This window comes from Balaenoptera borealis (assembly GCF_965194805.1).
Source record: "Balaenoptera borealis genome assembly, chromosome: 13".
Classification (NCBI taxonomy): Eukaryota; Metazoa; Chordata; class Mammalia; order Artiodactyla; family Balaenopteridae; genus Balaenoptera; species Balaenoptera borealis.
Window position 1 is genome coordinate 79,489,850 of NC_138870.1, and position 21,538 is coordinate 79,511,387.

A 21,538-nucleotide genomic window follows, 5' to 3' on the forward strand; every position below is an offset into this window, starting at 1 on the left:
GGATGTTTGATGTGAACATCTCTGGTTTTGTTGACCTAGCATTTCAATCCTCTTTTTTCTGGAAAATGCTTATTTTTCTAACACAAACATCTTGTAGGGAGTCCCAACTCCTGGCCTTAGCAAATTGGACTAGAGATGAGTAACCATATCAAGTAGGGCTGATCAAAATACAGTGTTTTGGTCCTGAGTTTGCAGATAACCTAAACCAGGCCAATGAGAGTCCTTCAGGATTTGAAAAACTGGCCCTGGGCAAAGAGGCTTACTCCCTCCCTAAGACAAATTGAGAAGTGGAACATTCGATTTGTTTTTGGCATAATTCCTAGGAATAAAGCCAGCATAAGAGAAACAGAGATAAGGGATTAAAGGAGAAGACTCTGGGTGGTGTTTGAATCTCTGATTCCTTATCTGTGAGGCCCAGGTGTGCCCTTGCCATCTCAGGACTATCTGAGCCTTCCAACATAGATTCTTTTTTGCCTAAGCAAAAAAGAATGTGGGTTGATGTGGGTTTCAGTCACTTTTTACCAAGAGAGACCTCACTCATATGACTTCAAGTAAATCTGGGTTTAACTGACATTGTCAAAAGTTAACTTCATTTTGATAAGCATCTCAAACATCCCACCCAAAATGGTAAGAAATAAAGTGACCGTAAATGGCTGTTGTATTTTCCCTAATAAGAGTAGCAGTTGTCCAAAATGATTTTTTTCTATCTATGCCTAATATTAGAGCACCTATCCACGCAGTGTCCCAAGGATCTCTTTCTTGTTAGCAACCTTAGTTTAAATTGTATTTCCATTCCTACCTCCCCCATCACACTATTGCACTGAATGTGTATTATCTTGTCACTTTATCAAATACTTCCTTTTCTAAAGCAACAAGAAATAAATCAGTTTTGTAAGAGAAAATAATCTTTCTTTCCTTTAGTTACAAACAAGTTCCCAAGTGCCTACTCAAGCTTACACTTTCCCTAATGAAGAGTTACTTTAACAGGTTTTACTGTCTCTATTAGCTTTTCTAGTCCTTAAGGCTAAGTAGAAACCCTAATCCTTGTGTTTACCCAGACATTTGCTGAGTTCAAGGACAGCTATCCAAGCTGGTTAATGGCTGTATTCTTTAAAAAGAATCTGGGTTTGGTCCAATGCTTATAATCATCCAATGCCGTCAATGGCAGTGTTAATCATTGCATTCCATCATTTTTCTTTACCTCTCCTTGAAGAATCAGTCTCCAATTTCCTTCTGGGGATTTACCCTTTCCCCACTCTCAGTCTGTGATGTCTCAGTGGCATTCTGATCCCTACATCAAGAGTGGAGCCATGACCCAGGCCCAAGACAGCCTGCACATGTGTTTCTGAGTGGGTACCTGACCTAAACCAGTGCAATTCAAGGACATTTCAAGACTTTTATGAATGCCACCAGCAGATATATTTTTTCTCTCCACTGGATATGAACTTAAGGGTCTGTGAGGCTGGCATTCCTGCAGCCATCTTATGATCATGTGGGGATTGTCTGTCTGAGAATGGAGCTGACCCAAAAGACAGGAAGCTGAGAGATGGAGAAAGAAAAACTAGGTTCTAGTTAGTTACACTGAAACTTACCTTTTGCTTAATCACAATTGAATGGATCTTTCTTTTACTTCCAACCAAGAGTCTTAACTGATGTAACAATGATCACATAAAATTCACTTGAATAAGAGTCAAAATTGGATAAATACATATAAATCTGAATTTTTTAAGAGCAAGATCTGAAAACAAATGAAAACTCAGAATCTATTGGCCATGACAGCTCTTCCTATAGGCTTGCCAAAATTAATTGTCTAGAAAAGAGAGTAAAACGTAAGAAAGCAGGCTTTGAATATTCTGAAAAATCCAACCAATTGCTTGGAATAACTGAGAGGCTGAGATTTAATCTACTCCCTTAACAATGCATTACAATGAGAACAGTTGTTCTGAGTTGTGACCATGAGACACCAGAAAGGCACAGTTATCAGAGAGTAGGATTCACAGGGTTATAGAATATTAGGTTACTACTTAGCAATGCAGGGAAATGAACTCATGCCATTTTCAACAATATACAGATGAGCCTTGAACAACACGGGTTTGAACTGTGTGGGTCCACTTATACGCAGATTTTTTTCAAGAGTAAATACTTCAGTACTACACCATCCCCGTTGGTTGAATCCAGGGATGCAGAACCACTGATATGGAGGAACTGCATATATAGAGGAACAGGGTATATGGAGGGCCAACTATACATCTTATGTGGATTTTAAACTGTGTGGAGGGTCAGTCGGCACCCCTAACCCCTGTGTTGTTCAAGGGTCAACTGTAAATTCTTAAATAACTGAAAACTTAAATATATGAAAACAATGGTTTTCCAATCCCTTCTACTGACTAAGGCTGTATGATACAAGGGGATTTTACCATGGCTGGGCCGTCTTAGGTCTTGGGCAACGTAGAAGCTTAAAAAACAACCCCTACCTCTTTTCTCCATCCCATAATTCATATGTGGGATAAATGGTCTACTTTTTAAAGTAACCTTTGAGGAATGTCACACATTTTGATTCAAATTATTTGGGAGGAAGCATGTGAAATAGAAAATGGGAGAAATTTAGAGTTAGCAGATTTTCATTTGGATCTTAGCCCTGTCCATAACTGTGTCAGCTAGCTACTAGATGTAAGCCCATGAGGGCACGGCCCAGATCTATCTTAATTCACTGATGAACACACCATGCCGAGTACATGTACTAGATGCTCAATACATTTTTTTTTAAACATCTTTATTGGAGTATAATTGCCTACAGTGTTGTGTTAGTTTCTGCTGTATAACAAAGTGAATCAGCTATATGCATACATATATCCCCATATCCCCTCCCTCTTGTGTCTCCCTCCTACCCTCCTTATCCCACCCTCTAGGTGGTCGCAAAGCACCAAGCTGATCTCCCTGTGCTATGCAGCTGCTTCCCACCAGCTATTTTACATTTGGTAGTGTTTATATGTCAGTGCTGCTCTCTCACTTCGTCCCAGCTTACACTTCCCCCTCCCCGTGTCCTCAAGTCCATTCTCTACGTCTGTGTCTTTATTCCTGTCCTGCTCCTAGGTTCATCAGAACCTTTTTTTTCTTTAGATTGAATATATATGTGTTAGCATACATTATTTGTTTTTCTCTTTCTGACTTACTTCACTCTGTATGACAGACTCTAGGTCCATCCACCTCACTACAAATAACTCAGTTTCATTTCTTTTTATGGCTGAGTAATATTCCATTGTATATATGTGCCACATCTTCTTTATCCATTCATCTGTCGATGGACACTTAGGTTGCTTCCATGTCCTGGCTATTGTAAATAGTGCTACAATGAACATTTTGGTACATGACTCTTTGAATTATGGTTTTCTCAGGGTATGTGCCCAGCAGTGGGATTGCTGGGTCATATGGTAGTTCTATTTTTAGTTTTTTAAGGAACCTCCATACTCTTCTCCATAGTGGCTGTATCAATTTACATTCCCACCAACAGTGCAAGAGTGTTCCCTTTTCTCCACACCCTCTCCAGCATTTATTGTTTGTAGATTTTTTGATGATGGCCATTCTGACTGCTGTGAGGTGATACCTCATTGTAGTTTTGTTTTTTTTTTTTTTTTTACAGATAACTAGAAAAATCCTAATAAGTTTTGGTTTTTTTTTAAATTAATTAATTAATTTTTGGCTGTGTTGGGTCTTTGTTTCTGTATGAGGGCTTTCTCTAGTTGCGGCAAGCGGGGGCCACTCTTCATTGCAGTGTGCGGGCCTCTCACTATCACAGCCTCTCGTTGCAGAGCACAGGCTCCAGACGCGCAGGCTCAGTAGTTGTGGCTCATGGGCCTAGTTGCTCTGCGGCATGTGGGATCTTCCCGGACCAGGGCTCAAACCCGTGTCCCCTGCGTTGGCAGGCAGATTCTCAACCACTGTGCCACCAGGGAAGCCCCTCATTGTAGTTTTGATTTGCATTTCTCTGATGATTAGTGATTTTGAGCATCTTTTCATGTCTTTGTTGGCAATCTGTATATCTTCCTTGGAGAAATGTCTATTTAGGTCTTCTGCCCATTTTTTGATTGGGTTGTTTGTTTTTTCGATATTGAGCTGCATGACCTCCTTGTAAATTTTGGAGATTAATCCTTTGTCAGTTGCTTCGTTTGCAAATATTGTCTCCCATTCTGAGGGTTGTCTTTTCGTCTTGTTTATGGTTTCCTTTGCTGTGCAAAAGATTTTAAGTTTCATTAGGTCCCATTTGTTTATTTTTGTTTTTATTTCCATTTCTCTAGGAGGTGGGTCAGAAAAGATCTTTCTGTGATTTATGTCATAGAGTGTTCTGCCTCTGTTTTCCTCTAAGAGTTTTATAGTGTCTGGCCTTACATTTAGGTCTTTAATCCATTTTGAGTTTATTTTTGTGTATGGTGTTAGGGAGTGTTCTAATTTCATTCTTTTACATGTAGCCGTCCAGTTTTCCCAGCACCACTTATTGAAGAGGCTGTCTTTTCTCCATTGTATACTCTTGCCTCCTTTATCAAAGGTAAGGTGACCATATGTGTGTGGGTTTATCTCTGGGCTTTCTATCCTGTTCCATTGATCTATATTTCTGTTTTTGTGCCAGTACCATACTGTCTTGATTACTGTAGCTTTGTAGTATAGTCTGAAGTCCAGGAGCCTGATTCCTCCAGCTCCGTTTTTCTTTCTTAAGATTGCTTTGGCTATTCGGAGTCTTTTGTGTTTACATACAAATTGTGAAATTTTTTGTTCTAGTTCTGTGAAAAATGCCATTGGTAGTTTGATAGGGATTGCATTGAATCTGTAGATTGCTTTGGGTAGTATACTCATTTTCACAATGTTGATTCTTCCAATCCAAGAACATGGTATATCTCTCCATCTGTTGGTATCATCTTTAATTTCTTTCATCAGTGTCTTATAGTTTTCTGCATACAGGTCTTTTGTCTCCTTAGGTAGGTTTATTCCTAGGTATTTTATTCTTTTTGTTGCAGTGGTAAATGGGAGTATTTCCTTAATTTCTCTTTCAGATTTTTCATCATTAGTGTATAGGAATGCAAGAGATTTCCATGCATTAATTTTGTATCCTGCTACTTTACCAAATTCATTGATTAGCTCTAGTAGTTTTCTGGTAGCATCTATGTATAGTATCATGTCATTTGCAAACAGTGACAGTTTTACTTCTTCTTTTCTGATTTGGAATCCTTTTATTTCTTTTTTCTTCTCTGATTGCTGTGGCTAAAACTTCTAAAACTATGTTGAAGAATAGTGGTGAGAGTGGGCAACCTTGTCTTGTTCCTGATCTTAGGGGAAATGGTTTCAGTTTTTCACCATTGAGAACAATGTTGGCTGTGGGTTTGTCATATATGGCCTTTATTATGTTGAGGTAGGTTCCCTGTATGCCTACTTTCTGGAGAGTTTTTATCATAAATGGGTGTTGAATTTTGTTGAAAGCTTTTTCTGCATCTATTAAGATTATCATATGATTTTTATCCTTCAATTTGTTAATATGGTGTATCACATTGATTGATTTGCATATATTGAAGAATCCTTGCATTCCTGGGGTAAACCCCACTTGATCATGGTGTATCATCCTTTTAATGTGTTGTTGGATTCTGTTTGCTAGTATTTTGTTGAGGATTTTTGCATCTATGTTCATCAGAGATATTGGCCTGTAGTGTTCTTTCTTTGTGACATCTTTGTCTGGTTTTGGTATCAGGGTGATGGTGGCCTTGTAGAACGAGTTTGGGAGTGTTCCTCCCTCTGCTATATTTTGGAAGAGTTTGAGAAGGATAGGTGTTAGCTCTTCTCTAAATGTTTGATAGAATTCGCCTGTGAAGCCTCTGGTCCTGGGCTTTTGTTTGTTGGAAGATTTTTAATCACAGTTTCAATTCAGTGCTTGTGATTGGTCTGTTTATATTTTCTATTTCTTCCTGGTTCAGTGTGGGAAGGTTGTGCTTTTCTATGAATTTGTCCATTTATTCCAGGTTGTCCATTTTATTGGCACATAGTTGCTTTTAGTAATCTTTCATGATCCTTTGTATTTCTGCAGTGTCAGTTGTTACTTCTCCTTTTTCATTTCTAATTCTGTTGATTTGAGTCTTCTCCCTTTTTTTCTTGATGAGTCTGGCTAATGGTTTATCAATTTTGTTTATCTCCTCAAAGAACCAGCTTTTAGTTTTATTGATCTTTGCTATCGTTTGCTTCATTTCTTTTTCGTTTATTTCTGATCTGATCTTTATGATTTCTTTCCTTCTGCTAACTTTGGGGTTTTTTTATTCTTTCTCTAATTGCTTTAGGTGTAAGGTTAGGTTGTTTATTTGAAATATTTCTTGTTTCTTGAGGTAGGATTGTACTGCTATAAACTTCCCTCTTAGAACTGCTTTTGCTGCATCCCATAGGTTTTGGGTCGTCGTGTTTTCATTGTCATTTGTTTCTAGGTATTTTTTGATTTCCTCTTTGATTTCTTCAGTGATCTCTTGGTTATTTTGTAGTGTATTGTTTAGCCTCCATGTGTTTGTATTTTTTACAGTTTTTTTCCTGTAATTGGTATCTAGTCTCAGCATTGTGGTTGGAAGAGATACTTGATACGATTTCAATTTTTTTTAATTTACCAAGGCTTGATTTGTGATCCAAGATATGGTCTATCCTGGAGAATGTTGCATGAGCACTTGAGAAGAAAGTGTATTCTGTTGTTTTTGGATGGAATGTCCTATAAATATCTATTAAGTCCATCTTGTTTAATGTGTCATTTAAAGCTTGTGTTTCCTTATTTATTTTTATTTTGGATCATCTGTCCATTGGTGAAAGTTGGGTGTTAAAGTCCCTTACTATTATTGTGTTACTGTCGATTTCCCCTTTTATGGCTGTTAGCATTTGCCTTATGTATTGAGGTGCTCCTATGTTGGGTGCATAAATATTTACAATTGTTATATATTCTTCTTGGATTTATCCCTTGATCATTATGTAGTGTCCTTCTTTGTCTCTTCTAATAGTCTTTATTTTAAAGTCTATTTTGTCTGATATGAGAATTGCTACTCCAGCTTTCTTTTGATTTCCATTGGCATGGAATATCTTTTTCCATCCCCTCACTTTCAGTCTGTATGGGTCCCTAGGTCTGAAGTGGGTCTCTTGTAGACAGCATATGTATGGGTCTTGTTTTTGTATCCATTCAGCTAGTCTATGTCTTTTGGCTGTAGCATTTAATCCATTTACATTTAAGGTAATTATCAATATGTATTTTCCTATTACCATTTTCTTAATTTTTGGGGGTTTGTTTTTGTAGGTCTTTTCCTTCTCTTGTGTTTCCTACCTAGAGAAGTTCCTTTAGCATTTGTTGTAAAGCTCTTTTGGTGGTGCTGAATTCTCTTAATTATTGCTTGTCTGTAAAGCTTTTGATTATTCCATCAAATCTGAATGAGATCCTTGCTGGGTACAGTAATCTTGATTGTATGTTTTTCCCTTTCATCACTTTAAATATGTCCTGCCACTCTCTTCTGGCTTGCAGAGTTTCTGCTGAAAGATCAGCTGTTACCCTTATGGGGATTCCCTTGTATGTTATTTGTTGCTTTTCCCTTGCTGCTTTTAATATTTTTCTTTGTATTTAATTTTTGATTGTTTGATTAATATGTGTCTTAGCATGTTTCTTCTTGGGTTTATCCTGCCTGGGACTGTTGGTGCTTCTTGGACTTGGGTGGCTATTTCATTTCCCATGCTAGGGAAGTTTTCGACTATAATCTCTTCAAATATTTTCTCAGACCCTTTCTTTGTCTCTTCTTCTTCTGGGACCCCTATAATTCCAATGTTGGTGCGTTTAGTGTTGTCCCAGAGGTCTCTGAGACTGTCCTCAATTCTTTTCATTCTTTTTTCTTTATTCTGCTCCCTGGCAGTTATTTCCACCATTTTATCTTACAGCTCACTTATCCACTCTTCTGCCTCAGTTATTCTGATTTGATTCCTTCTAGAGTATTTTTAATTTCAATAATTGTGTTGTTCATCACTGTTTGTTTGCTCTTTAGTTCTTCTAGATCCTTGTTAAATGTTTCTTGTATTTTCTCCATTCTGTTTCCAAGATTTCGGATCATCTTTACTGTCATTACTCTGAATTCTTTTTCAGGTAGGTTGCCTATTTTGTCTTCATTTATTTGGTCTTGTAGGCTTTTACCTTGCTCCTTCATCTGTAACATATTTTTTGTCATTTTATTTTTTTTTTGATGGGTCGTGTTGTATTCCCGTCTTACTGGTTGTTTGACCTGAGACGTCCAGCACTGGAGTCTGCAGGCAGTTGGTTAGAGCTGGGTCTTGGTGCTGAGATGAGGACCTCCGGGAGGCCTCACTCCAATTGATAGTCCCTGGGGTCTGAGGTTCTCTGTTAGTCCAGTGGTTTGGACTCAGAGCTCCCACTACAGGAGCTTGGGCCCGACTTCTGGCCTGGGAACCAAGATCCCGTAAGCTTTGTGGTGTGGTTAAAAAAAAAAAAAAAAAGGGGCTTCCCTGGTGGCACAGTGGTTGAGAATCTGCCTGCCAATGCAGGGGACATGGGTTCGAGCCCTGGTCTGGGAAAATCCCACATGCCGTGGAGCAACTAGGCCCGTGAGCCACAACTACTGAGCCTGCGCGTCTGGAGCCTGTGCTCCGCAACAAGAGAGGCCGCAATAGTGAGAGGCCCGTGCATCACGATGAAGAGTGGCCCCCGCTTGCTGCAACTAGAGAAAGCCCTCGCACAGAAACGAAGACCTAACACAGCCAAAAATAATAAAATAATAAATAAATAATAACTAAATTTTAAAAAAAAAGGAAGAAAGAAGGAAAAGAAGGAGCAGTATAATATCAAAGAATAAAAAGCAAAATAAAATTAGAAAGATAAAAAATATATTAGGAAAAATAAAACTATAATTGAAACAACTGCAAAAAGGTCAAATAAAACCACAACAGAAAAACAATAATAAAAGGAGGTGGGAGAACAAGCCAAAGGAGAGAACAATAACAAAGTATAAAGAATAAAATAAAATTAGGAAAGTAAAAGATTTATTAGGAAAAATAAAAATATAAAAGAATCAACAACAATGAATCAACAAGGTAAAACAGAACCCCAGTCTAAAAGAGGAAAAAAGGAAAAAAAAAAAAAAAGCCTTGGCTATGGGGCAGAGTTTTGGCGGGGGTGGAACTTAGGCAGGACCCAGGGCCTAGGTGGGGCGACGTTCAAGCGTGGGGCGGATCCTCTGCTTAGGGCCTGTGGGGAAGGGGAGAGGCAGCACGTGGAAAGGAGGGCCTCTGGAGTGTGGAGTTCCGGAGTTTGGAGGTAAGGCCCTGGGTGAGGGTGTGTGGGTGGGGTTTAGGCCCAGCTCGTTGGACGGGGTCTCCGAGTGTAGAGGTGGGGCCCTGGGTGGGGGTGTAGGGGCGGGGCTCGGGTTCTGTGGGGCAGGAGGGAGGCTCCGAGGGCAGAGGATTAGGCCCAGGAGCCCAACAGGCTCCCTGGTGCCTAAGTGGACAGGGAAAGCGCTGGCCCCATTCCCTTCAGTTCCTTCGTGCCCCTCCCCCACCATCTCCCCCAGGGTCCTCCCCACCCCCCATTGCCGCTGGACCCCTAACCATGGGTGGGTCCCACTGGGTGTAGGAACTCCTCCTGTCCCCCCAGCCACCCCTCAGGGGTGCCAATCCCTGAGGTCCGGCCTTTACTTTTGCTCCCCCTTCCCTCCCTCCCTGTCCCTCAGGCAGGACCCGTGCAGCTGGAGGGAGCCTAGGTGGGCAGAGGATCAGGCCCGGGATCTCAGCAGGTTCCTGGGGACCCGAGTGTAGAGGGGAAACCTGGCCATGCTCCCTTTTGATCCTCTGCCCTCCCAATGGTCCCCCAGTTTCCCTCTTTGGGTGTGGGATCCCTTCCCCTCCCCCAGCCGCCCCTCGGGCGCCAGTCCTGTCCCACCTCCACTTCTCCTCCCCCTTCACTCACCCCACACCCCACATCCTACCCAGTTGCTGGGGGTTCCTCCCATCCCCTTAGGTGTCTGTGGTCCCCCACCAGTACCTGGTAGGTGCCCTTACATTTTTTTGTTAAATAAATTAATATATGGATTTTGCATGAGTCCCTTAGTTTTTCTTATGTTATTTAGGTTAACTGGTGCAACAACATCAAAACGTCAGCGCCTGGACAGAGGAAGGGCTTATTTCTCATTACTGCTATATTCTCACTTGGGTCAATTTCACAATGGGAAAAACATCTCTGCTCCACAGAGTCATTCAGAGACCCAGGCTCCTTCCAGTGGGTGGCTTCACCATCCCTTGAGGCCGCGAACTCCTCTACTGGATCCCATGCATCTGAATGCCAGGCAAAGGAGAAGAGAAAATGTGAAGAGAGGATTGTATGGTGGGTCAGCCCTAAAGGAGGGGGCTTCTGCCATATTTCATTGGGCAGAAACTTAGTTCTCTGCTGCTCTACTCCTCCAACTGCAAGAGAGCTAGGAACAGTGATCTAGTGACGCACCCTAGAAGAAGAAGAGAAACTCATACATCAGTAAGAATTCACTTTCTCTGCTTCACTCTTTGAGCCCCAACTTCTGAAAAGAAGAATTAACAATTGCTATTTGTCAACACTTTATGGGGGTTTAATGAGGCAATAAATGTGGAAGTACTTGGTAAAGTGCTAATCAAATGTTAGTTATGAATATTCCTGGGTAATTTAGTCCCTTTACTCCTGCTTTCATGGGTGAAATGTATAGGCTGAAATGCCCTCTAAGAATCCTTTCCAGCTCTAAAATGCTTAGCTTCTGTGGTTCTTTTAAAGCTTCAGCAAACAGGTGCCTTTCTGACTTTGTGGTGGTGCCTGGGATAAGCCCTTTAGGATCCTACAACCCCACCCGACTGTCCCCAAACCCTCTTTGATTGCTATAATATTGCCTGTGTTCTTTCTGAGACATAAGCTGACTCAGTCTTATCTCATTTTAATTCTGTTCATTCCAACTATGGGTAAAAGATAACTTTTGCTTCCTGTTGCATCAGCAAGTTGTAGCCCGTTAGATTCTTAATTTCAGAAGAAAATTGTAGATGGGGGAATAGAACCCAAGAAAGCATTCTACAGATTTGAAATATTAAAAACAAACAGGATTACTTTAATCCTGCCTTGAAAGATTCTGTGTAATAGAATTGGTTCAATCTACTGCCTTTGTGGTTTCTTCAGTCTCTTACCCCAGCTTTCCAACCTTTTTCTCCAGCTAAATTCCCTTTGTGGTTCATTGACAACTGTTTTGCACAACTCCTCGAGGAGGTGAGCAAGGAGAAGTCTGAATTCTCCTCTGTTAAGGACAGAATATGCATTGATGATATGCATTGATGCTCGGGGGTATTCCAGCTTCTAGGTAATTTGAATAAAGCAGAGGAAATGATCTACCCACTTCCATTCAGGCCCCTTCTTATCGTTCTCCAGACCACAGCCAGGGGGCTTTATTCACATTGCAAATCTGATGTCATTCCTGTAGTTAAACAGTTTAATGTGTATTGTACTTTTAAAAAAACTTTGATATATATTTTACAAATAATACAATGCACAGATCTTCAGTACAGTTTGAGGAGTTTTGATAATTGGATATGCTTGTGAAATCACCACCCCACACAAAATATAGAACATTTTTATCACCTCAGAAAGTTCTCTTGCTCCCCTTTTCCAGTGATTTCACTCCCTGCCCAGCCTCCCACACCCAGAGGCAAACACTTTCTGATTTTTATCACCATAGATTAGTTTTGCCCATTTTTGGATCCATACAGATATAAATACACAGTATGGACTTCTTTTGTGCCTGGCTATTTTTACTCAAAATAATCTTCTGGACGGCATTCTGTGTTGTTGTGTGTTCATTCCTTTCAGTTGAGTATGAATATACTGCAATTTATTTATCCATTCTCTTGTTGATGGACATTTGGATTGTTTCCAGTTTTAGGCTATTTTAAGGCAGCTGTGAATATTCATGTTAAGTCTTTTGGGGATATAAGTTTTCATTTCTCTTGGGTAAATACCTAAGAGTGGAATTGTCAAGTAATAGGGGCTTTAACAGTCTAAAGACCCATTTAGGATGAAGACCAAAACCCTGCATGACCTTGATCATGGGGTCATCCCACAAACTCCCCCCTTCTCTTCACTCTCTGACTGCAGCCCCTCTGTTCATGCTCTTCCCTCTGCCTGATACACACTTTCTTGCCTCTTTTCCAGCTTATCCTTCAGATCCAAACTCCAGCAACAGCTGCCTGCCTTCCCCATTAAGGTAAATCCTTTATCATAGGCATCCACAGCTCTGCGTTCTCGATGCCCTGCACACACCAAGACTGTGGTTTTATATTCATGGGCATGAGTACAGCTGACCCTCGAACAACGCAGGGGTTAGGGGCGCTGACCCTCTGCACAATGGAAAATCCACATATAACTTATAGTCGGCCCTCCCTATCCACAGTTCAGCATCCACAGATTCAACCAACCCTGGTGATGTAGTACTGTAGTATTTGAAAAAAACTAAAAAAAAAGAAATCTGCATATAAGTGGACCTGCGCAGTTCAAGCCCATGTTGCTCAAGGGTCAACTGTATTTGTTTAGTGTTTGCTTCTCACTCAGCTCAGGCTCCATGAGAGCAGGCTATCTGTCTGTTTCTCTCACACAGTGCCTGGTCTAGTTTCTGGCACATACTAAGCATTCAATAAGTCACTGTTGCATGAATGAATGATGGTGCTGTCCCTTACCACACCACAGATTCTGTCCTCCACTTCGGTAAAGCCCCTTTTGTTTATGCAGAGAAGAAACTCTTTGTCCTCCTCATGGATTTCTCCATAGCCGGGACTCAGCTGGAGAAAAAAAAGACCAGGCAATCAGTTATGTTTAGGCTGCCCGGCTTCCAGGAAAGAGAAGAGCTTGAATTTCAATCTTAATAATCTTTGTCTTAAGCAGACCATTATATAAATGAAATCCCTGCTAAAAGGGCTTCTGATCCAAATAAGACTACAAAGCAATGCAGTTAGCAAGTATTCCACCCTGAACTACATCAAAGGGGACTTGCTCCTAGTTTTCTTTGTTTCCCCTAGTTTTTCTTCTTGAGGACAGAATACTGGGGGCATTCTCAAGACAGCACTGGTTTTCTTGGAAAGCAGAAATTCTTCTTAGTAGAGAGTCAGGGAATGAAGTGGTTCCAGAAGAAAAATTAGAGGATAAAATGCTATGCAATGAAATTTGCTTATATATTGAAAAGCGCCTCCGTGAGGCATTTTTACCAGTTGAATTGCCAGAGCAGAGGTGCTGATGAGGTGGGAAGGCTCCTTTACTCCATGTGCTGTTATTGTGAGCAAGGCTAATCAGGGAGATGCTTAACTATACATCCTCTCTCCTCCTCAAACCCCCCCAATACGTAGAGGAATGAAGATGATTACTCGAATCTTACATACCTTTGCATGATTCCATATTTCTCATGAGTGATTTCCTTTCTGAGTTGAGTCCTTGTTTGCGTAGAGCGATAACAATGAGCAGATGAGTGTGTGGATACTCTTTCTTCTCTAAGTATTTTGCCTTTGCAAAAAGAGTGCAAAAATGTGCTCCTAGAGGATGAGTATAGTACCAAAAGGACTATAGGTGTTCAGGAAAACAACTGGAGTTTTATCACGCCAGATTACTTTTATCGCCACCAGGAAATGAAATTATTTTAGGAATCAGCAAATCTCTGTAGAAGGAATGGAAGATACTCTCCTGTCTTTAAATAGGGGTGAGTGATTCTCCCTTTGATGAAGATTTGAGGAAGTCAAAGGTGGTAATACGCATCAGAAACTCTGCCAAGATGTTTATTAAGAAACTTTAGAGTGTTCATACCCTTTGATCTAGTAATTCCACTCCTAGATATCTGTTCTGAAGAAATAATCATAGATATAGACAAGAGACTATTGCAAGGATGGTCATTGCTGCATAATTTACAGTAGGGAGATATTGGAAATGGTCTAAGTGTTTAACAAAAAGAGAATGGCTAAATAAATTCTGGGGTCTGCTTATCATAAATATTATGATATTAAAGTGTTTGCAAAGTCTAGTTAATAAGATAGGGAAAATTCTCCTAGTGAAAGAAGTACCTAGAATAGGGCCCGAGATATTGTAGGTACTCTGTAAATATTTGTTCAAGTAATAGATGGATAGATTATTTTTATAACCAGAAAAAATGATTTGAAAGTCTGCCAGAGAAATGGAGGTTAACATTTTTTAAAAAAATAGGTAGGGTTAACACTTCTGGAAAGGCATTTTGCAGAGGGAAAGAAGATGAAAGCAATTCTCCCCTCTCCTCCCTAAAAACCAACAAAAAACTTGACCTTGAATGTAGGCCAACGGAAAGACGTCTCTCCCGGGACATTTTAGATGGAAACAGAGTCCATTTGCAATGACGGCCAGGGTTGGGGGGGGGTGGTGCTTTGCTCTAAAAGGAGAATTAACTTAACTTAATAGTTCTTGAGCACTTTTTTTGGTGTATGTGCTAAAAATTTTGCTGAGATATTGGTTTGAGAGATTTTTCTAATTTAAAAGAGTTTTGTTCCTTCACTGTTTTGTTAGGTGAAGAGTTGAAAATATTTCTGCCTCATCAAACAGCCTCAATTCCAGAGAGACACCCAGACAGAACATCTGCCATGTAAGCCTGTTTCCTCCTCTTGCCCTCTAAAGTTGAGACTGGCAGCTGTGGGCATTCTTGGAAGTGTTTGCCTTGTACATTTGAGCTCAAACAGCTGGCTCACTGCCAATCTGCACTCCAGTTACTTAAATCTTAAATACTTAGTATTCTTCTGAAACTTAAATAGAAGATGCAACTTCACCAGATATAGACGAGTGCGCGTGCGCGTGTTTGCGTGTGTGTGTGTGTGTGTGTGTGTGTGTGTGTGTGTGTGTGTGTGTGTAGGGGGGCAGTGGGGAGAGGCACAAAAAGAAAATCGACAAAAAGGTGTAGATTGGAAGCTATACTCTGAGCCAAGCGCTGCGCTTCAGTGGAATTAGGGGTCCACCTACAACAGGAATGTTTCAAAACAAAGATCAGGACAGAGCCAGCAAGGTCCAAGGTCACCCCTAGGGATACATGGATTCTGAAGCAAATTTCTCTGGGCTTCACTGACTGGGAAGACCCAGCTTTGGGAGGTGAAGGGAGGCATTATAATTTTGGAAACCCTCTTTAAGAAAAGAATACAATTTTAGGTTGCAAATACTATAACAAGAAGACATGACAGTGCTTACATCTACTAAACCCCACTATGTGTATCCCCAAGCCAACTTTCCTTTAGCCAGATCCCAACATGTCCAAGGACTCTCCAAAGCTCCCTGACACGTGGGAGATTGTGATGGGAGGAATGTCAGAGAACAAGGACAGAGGTCTTAACTGACTGCGGTTACAATGTCTTAATTTTGCAAATTTAACAAAAACACATGCCCTTGTGAGCAGCGTTGGACTTTTCCTAGGGCCTTTACAAGGTAGGGGCTTTGAAACTCAAACTTCATTAACTTTGAGATCAATCCCCTCTGACCATGCCCCACCCTTAGCATTTTTCTGCAGATTACATCAGACTAAAGTTAAAGGCAGCCAATAGGGTAAGTGGAACGCAGAAATTATAGAAAGAGAACTCATCACATACATTCTTATAAGTCCTGTGATCTGATGAAGGACATGTTAGGTCTTCTGGAAGATTCAGTAAAGGAATCTTGGGGCTGAAGATCCAGCCTCCTGAGATAAGCAATAGCACAAGTTGGGAAACAAGGCTGCTTCAACCCAGTGGAGAAGGGAAAGTGACTTAGAAGGGCAGAGGAGTTACTTGGAGGTGAGAGAGGTAGCAGATAGTGCCTTGTCCAGGGACCTTACTTTGCTACTTGGCTTGGCAATCATTGCTAGCTTTGCAATTCCCTCCAGGAGAGCAAATGAAGAACTTGGAGCAAGTTTCTCAGGGAAGAGGGCTACACAAATGAAAAAAAACAAGGTTGACTTTTGGGTGGTCTAATGAACCTTAAGTTCTGGGGATTGGGAGTGAGCGGTTGGAGGAGGGATGATGGAGGGCACTCTTCCAACTCTAGGAATCCCTGAGGCAGCAACGGCAGAAACAATGAGAGCGTTAAGTGGGTGCAGGCACTGGATGGGTGGTTGTAGGGGGCATGTGGCAGAGAGAACTCTTGAATGAGATGTGAAGTCAAACCATTTAGGTCAATTAAAAATACGAGCTTACCAAACAGCACATATTTTATAAGAACACACAGAGACAAAAGAATGCAAACTAAATACATTAGAAGGGTTGTCTGTGGGAGAGGGTTAAGAGTAAGATTGGGGTTAAAAGGGAACATATTACTCACTTACCCAGTTCTTAATAAACAAGAGAGGAGCCATGAAAACAATCAAATAAAACAAAACACTCCAACAGCAATGGGAGAGCATCAGTTTTTTGTGAAACGGCGAGATTTCGAGTAATAACTCTGGGTGGGATCTGCATACATCAGTTTCAGACTCTCAGTAGTCCCAAGGTTGTTTAGCTTTGGGAAACAAGGGCTGCCCATGTATGAGAATAGAAGGGATATTTTAAAAAACTGCTTCATAGTTTTTTTGGGAAAATGATACATGATTTTGGTTTTCTTAAAAATGCAAACCATACAGATTACTGAATGAATTTAATCCATGTAAAATACTTGAAAGAATGCCTGACACATAGTATGCCCCCAATAAATGTTACAAAAATAACCTGAAATTCCACCACTCGTAGATAACTAGAATTAAGATTCTGGTAAATGTCCTTTCCAGGAAATATAGCAATTTACTTCTTCAATTGTATATAAATGAGATCAAACTCTACATGATGTTCTGTAATAAAATGAAACTCAGTCTCTATATACACACATCCTGTCGGTTCTGCTTCTCTGGAGAACCCTGACTAATACAGTTTGTTAGGTTGCCCAGCTCAAATGTTTATTGACTTTCTGTATTTATTTCTTTTCTTTTAACCTTTCCTTTCTTTCTTTCTCTCTCTCTTTCTCCCTCTTTCTGTCCTTCTTCCCTTCCTTCTTTCTTTCCTTCTTTCCTTTTCTTTCCCCTCCCTCCCTCCCTCCTTTCCTTCCTTCCTTCCATTCTAAAAATTATATCCTAGCCCTGTGTCTGGATCTTTCTCAGCTCCTCTGCTTATGCCTGACATGAGGCAACGTGACCTCGGGATCCCCCAAAGTGAGGGGTTCTAACCTATAATCCCTGGGTTTTTTTGGGAGTGAGGAGCCTTTTTGACTAGGGACTTGTACTACAAGTGAGATTATAGAAATAAATAGGTCGAATAAATAAAGCCAAGTAATTGAGAATTACTGGCTTTAGTTAAGGGAACTTACTTTAACAACCAGTTCCTCCTTCATTTATCAGTTTACAGCTGAATGTAGAATTTCCTGTTGTTTCTTTTTTTTCCCCCCTTGTAGTGGTTGATGTCATCACTGCCACCTAAAAGAACAATTTTCTACAGTGATGGAGGTTCTGTGATGTCATTGGGATTACAAAAGCTGGCAAGGAAATCTGCTATCAGCACTTATCACCGGAAATTACAAAGGAAATTAATTGTAAGCTTTCTAAGAAAGGACTGTTCAGTGAAACTAAACTTTTTTTTTTTTTCTTAATTTATTATACAGCGAAAGTCTTTCCTCTCTCTACAGAGAGAATGCCCTACAACTTCAGGAGACTAAATAAACAGGGTTGGTGTAAGAGATAGATTGTCCTACTTTGTGAGTGCTTGATTGGCTAAGTATCTGTGCCAAAATGGTAACTATCTTCATACGGGATGGTTTGGTGATGGACTGTTTTTTAAGCAATCAGACCTTGCCTGAGGAAGCTTTGAAATTTCCCCCTTTCTGTATCTTAGGTCAGATCTCCTAAGCAGGGTTCCCCTGCCCCTGCCCCTCCCCCCCTCCCCCCCCAGGCCATTAGAATGGAATTAGCATGTGTTTGTTTCCTGTGGCTGCTGTAACAAATCACCACAAACCGGGTGGCTTAAAACAACAAGAAATTAATTTTCTTACAGTTCTGGGGGCCAGAAGTTCAAAATCAAGGTGTCAGGAGGGTTCCATTGGAAATCACACCTGAACAACACAGAGCAGGGAGAAGCAGTTGCTGCAAGTAAGGGCAATACTGTCACCAGAAGGAAGGGAACACATGCAGCTGGGCAGCTTCAAACACCAGACCAAGAGTGCAGGGAGAAAGGCAGGGAGTTCAGTTCAGACATGCTGAGTTGTGGCGTGGCTGGTGAGGCACCCAAGTGGTGATGCCCGTCTGTTGAATTTAGCAGCAGGTGCACCGTGCTTGCCTTCAGGGAGAATGCTTTCAGTGGCATGTAAGGCAGGGGGATTATCGAAGGGAGGTGAAGAATGAATGGGAATTGAGGAAAGCTGAGAAGGGGGTGGTCAGAAGCCAAAGAGAATGAGGATCTTTTGCACTGAGGACAGGCTTTCAGGGCCCAAGGCGATGCCCTAGAGCAGTAGTTGTCGAAGGCTGGTACCCAAACCTGCAGCAGCAGGCACCCGGTAACTTACCAGGAAAGCAAGGGACCTACCCAAGACTTAACTGAATCAAAAACCATAGGCTAGAGCCCTGAAATCAGTGTTTAACAAGCTCCCAGGTGATTCTGATGTAGGCTAAGGTCTGAGAACTAGGCCCTAGGAGGCAGGAGAAACAGGCTTCGATAGAGCTGGTGGTGCCCTCTGTATCATGGAGGCATCTGTGGGGGTTGTGAACATGTTGAGTCCAGCTGGGCTTGCTGGAAGCAGAAAGTCTGGTCTGGGGTGGGGGGTGGCGGTATTGGACCTAAGGGCATGAATTTCTGTAAAGCAAGCAAATGAGGAAAGGGACTGGTTCCTTCCCAGGGCAGGATCCCTGCTGCTTGAGTATGAAATACACCTGTTTTGATCTTTCGCGCAGACCAGCAATTCGACATCTTTCCACTCCTCTGAGCAACATAGTAGTGAGCGGCTCTCTTGAAGCAGGAGCCTGGTGTTTGGCTGAAGCTGTCACAAAGTGGCATTTCTCGCAGTATTTGCAGAGCCCTTGGGAAATGTTAACCAGAAACTCGGTCTGCTCTTTGACTTCAGTCTTTATGGTTGAAAACCTTTCTAAAATGGATATTTTTGTCACTTCAGAGACTAGGATAATATCCAAAGTAGCAAAGTTGTGAAAGATTTATTAGCTTTCACAGATAAAGATAAAGCAGAGTGGCTTTAAGATGAGCTAATAGTGGCACTCTTACTCACTTGTGTTCTGATTTGCCTTCTTGAGAGGAAAAGATTGGGATGGAAGGAGTTCCTGCTGGGTGCTGGGACTTGCTTGTGACCTTCAGCATACATGATCCATGGCACACTCTGTTATGAATGTCTGTATCGGATTTCCCTTTAATGGCTATAATGAAAGTCATCTGTCCAGTGGCAGATAGCAGGAAGGATGGCGCAATGTAAACCTGATGAGAGCAGGGCTGGTTAGTTCTTGGTTTTCTCTCTAAAACTTAGAATTATAACAGCACCCAGTAAACATGTTGAATGAATAAAAATACATGGTAATTGCAATTGAATTTTGGATCATTCTGGAACGTACAGGTCTCAGGGCCGCTATTCCGAACATTAATTCTACCATCTGGGACCATAAATACAGCATGTATAGGCAGGACTGGCTACGTAATCTGTGGGGGCCAGTGCAAATTGAAAATGCAGGGCCCCTTGGTCAAAACATTAAGAACTTCAAGATACTGACAGCAGAGCATTAAACCAAATGTGGGGTCTTTCTGGGTGTGAGGTACTGTGCTCCTGCACAAGTCCCATGAAATCGGATCTACAGGTAGGAGATGGGGTGAAATCTTTCTAATCCTGGTAATGTCAAAAAATTTTTTGCAGAAATTCTTGAAATGACCTCTTTATGTACTTATTTTCTCCTTTTCTATGAACGAGAAGGACAATATCAAAATGGAGGGTGTCTATGATAGGATTAGATTATCCCAATTCGCTTCCACCTTGGAATACATCCAGTCTTTGCCATGTTGCTCTACAGTGCCTCCCACTGGAGAGATCAGAGTATATTTCCCCACCCTTCGATGTGGGACTTGGCATATGACACTTTTTGGGCAATGGAATGTTAGTGGCCATGACATGAGCACAGACCTTGAAGATGCTCCTGTAGGTTGGCTTGGCCCCTTGTGCTCCTGTCCTTTACCATGAGAAGAACTGTCCCAGGTAGCTGTTGGTCCAAGGAAAATGAGAGAAATGTGGAGTAGACCTGATCCTGATCCGTAACCCAAAGCAGAGCTGCCCCAACTGCTCCACAGACCTGTGAGGAAGAAAAGAAATGCTTTTGTTAAGCCACTGAGACTTTGGAGAATTTGTTACACAGCATTTAGGTAGCAGAAACCTAACTAATAAGGGGTCTTTCAGGCGAATCCTAGTAAACATATTTTACTGCATTAAAAAAAAAAAGAAGACGACTTTGGGGATGCTGAGAATGACAAAGGGGAGGCTAGAGAAAGAATCCAAATCAATGTTGGACATTGATGTACCATCCTGATGCTCAGCTCAAGCCAGTGAGTACTAAACAAAGGACCAAACAGTGCTAAGCTGAATATCATTAAAGAGATCTTATTCTAGTTGCCTTTGTTTTTTAGAGAGTACTTGCATACTTGCATAGTAGCTCCCTGAAAGCAGCAGCAGGAGGAAGAGGCTTCATTTTTAAGAATGCTGGTCCGGTATTTTGGCAAAGGTGGACACACCAGCTACCAGCTCATCCCCTTCAGCAGCAGAGAGGATCGTCTGGTTATTTAACAGCCAGAATGGAAAGGGCTCCAACCAGTCAGGGAGAGGCCCCACCCCTGACCCGTCTTCAGAGCAGGTGAGCGGTGATCTGCTCATCAAAAGCGGGATGTGTGGGTAGGGGCTGTTTGCCAGGAAATCCAGTAAAAGTCCCAAGTCTGCGCTGTGAGCCAGGGTTGTTGGGTTGGATAAACCCAGAATATATGACCCAGGAGTGAAAAGGAGAGTTTCGCTGTGCCACATAGAGCAATGCTCTCAACACCACTCCAAAGAGGTCTATATCCCAATCTGGAAGGAACTGTGAATAGGTTACATGGCAAAGAGGAATTAAGGTTGCCAATCAGGTGACCTTAAACTAGGGAGATTATCCAGGTAAACCCAATATAATCACCAGCATTCTTAAAAGTGGAAGAAAGGGGCAGAAGAGGGACAACCAGAGAGATGGTAACATGAGAGGGACTTGGCCTGATGTTGCCGGCTTTGAAGATGGAGGAATGAGGCCATGAGCCATGGTATGCGGGCAGTCTCTAGAAACTGGAAAACGCAGAGGAGCAGATTCTTCCCAAGGGCTTCCAGGAGGACCCAGCCCTGCTGATACCTTGACTTTAGCTCAGCGAGACCTATTGTTGATTTCCAACCTCCAGAAGTAAGTAAATAAGATGATAAATTTGTATTATTTTCAGCCACTAAATTTATGGTAATTTGTTACAGCAATGATAGAAAACTAGTACATTCCTC

The 21,538-nt window shown here is 41.5% G+C and overlaps 2 long non-coding RNA genes across 4 annotated transcripts in view; one reads left to right on the forward strand and one right to left on the reverse strand.

Moving 5' to 3' along the window:
- Nucleotides 1-3,681: 3,681 nt before the first annotated feature.
- Nucleotides 3,682-21,538, reverse strand: part of LOC309609248 — a 310,822-nt gene continuing 292,965 nt past the window's right edge. The window contains exon 2 of the long non-coding RNA XR_014233340.1: nt 3,682-4,721. This is a non-coding gene — a long non-coding RNA (uncharacterized lncRNA). The remainder of the gene's footprint in view (nt 4,722-21,538) is intronic.
- Nucleotides 4,731-21,538, forward strand: part of LOC309609239 — a 32,031-nt gene continuing 15,223 nt past the window's right edge. Inside the window, exons 1-4 of one of the 3 annotated variants that reach the window (XR_014233323.1) lie at nt 4,731-10,525; nt 12,215-12,266; nt 14,576-14,651; nt 17,444-17,581. This is a non-coding gene — a long non-coding RNA (uncharacterized lncRNA). The other 2 variants (XR_014233324.1, XR_014233325.1) reach the window with 2 other exon arrangements.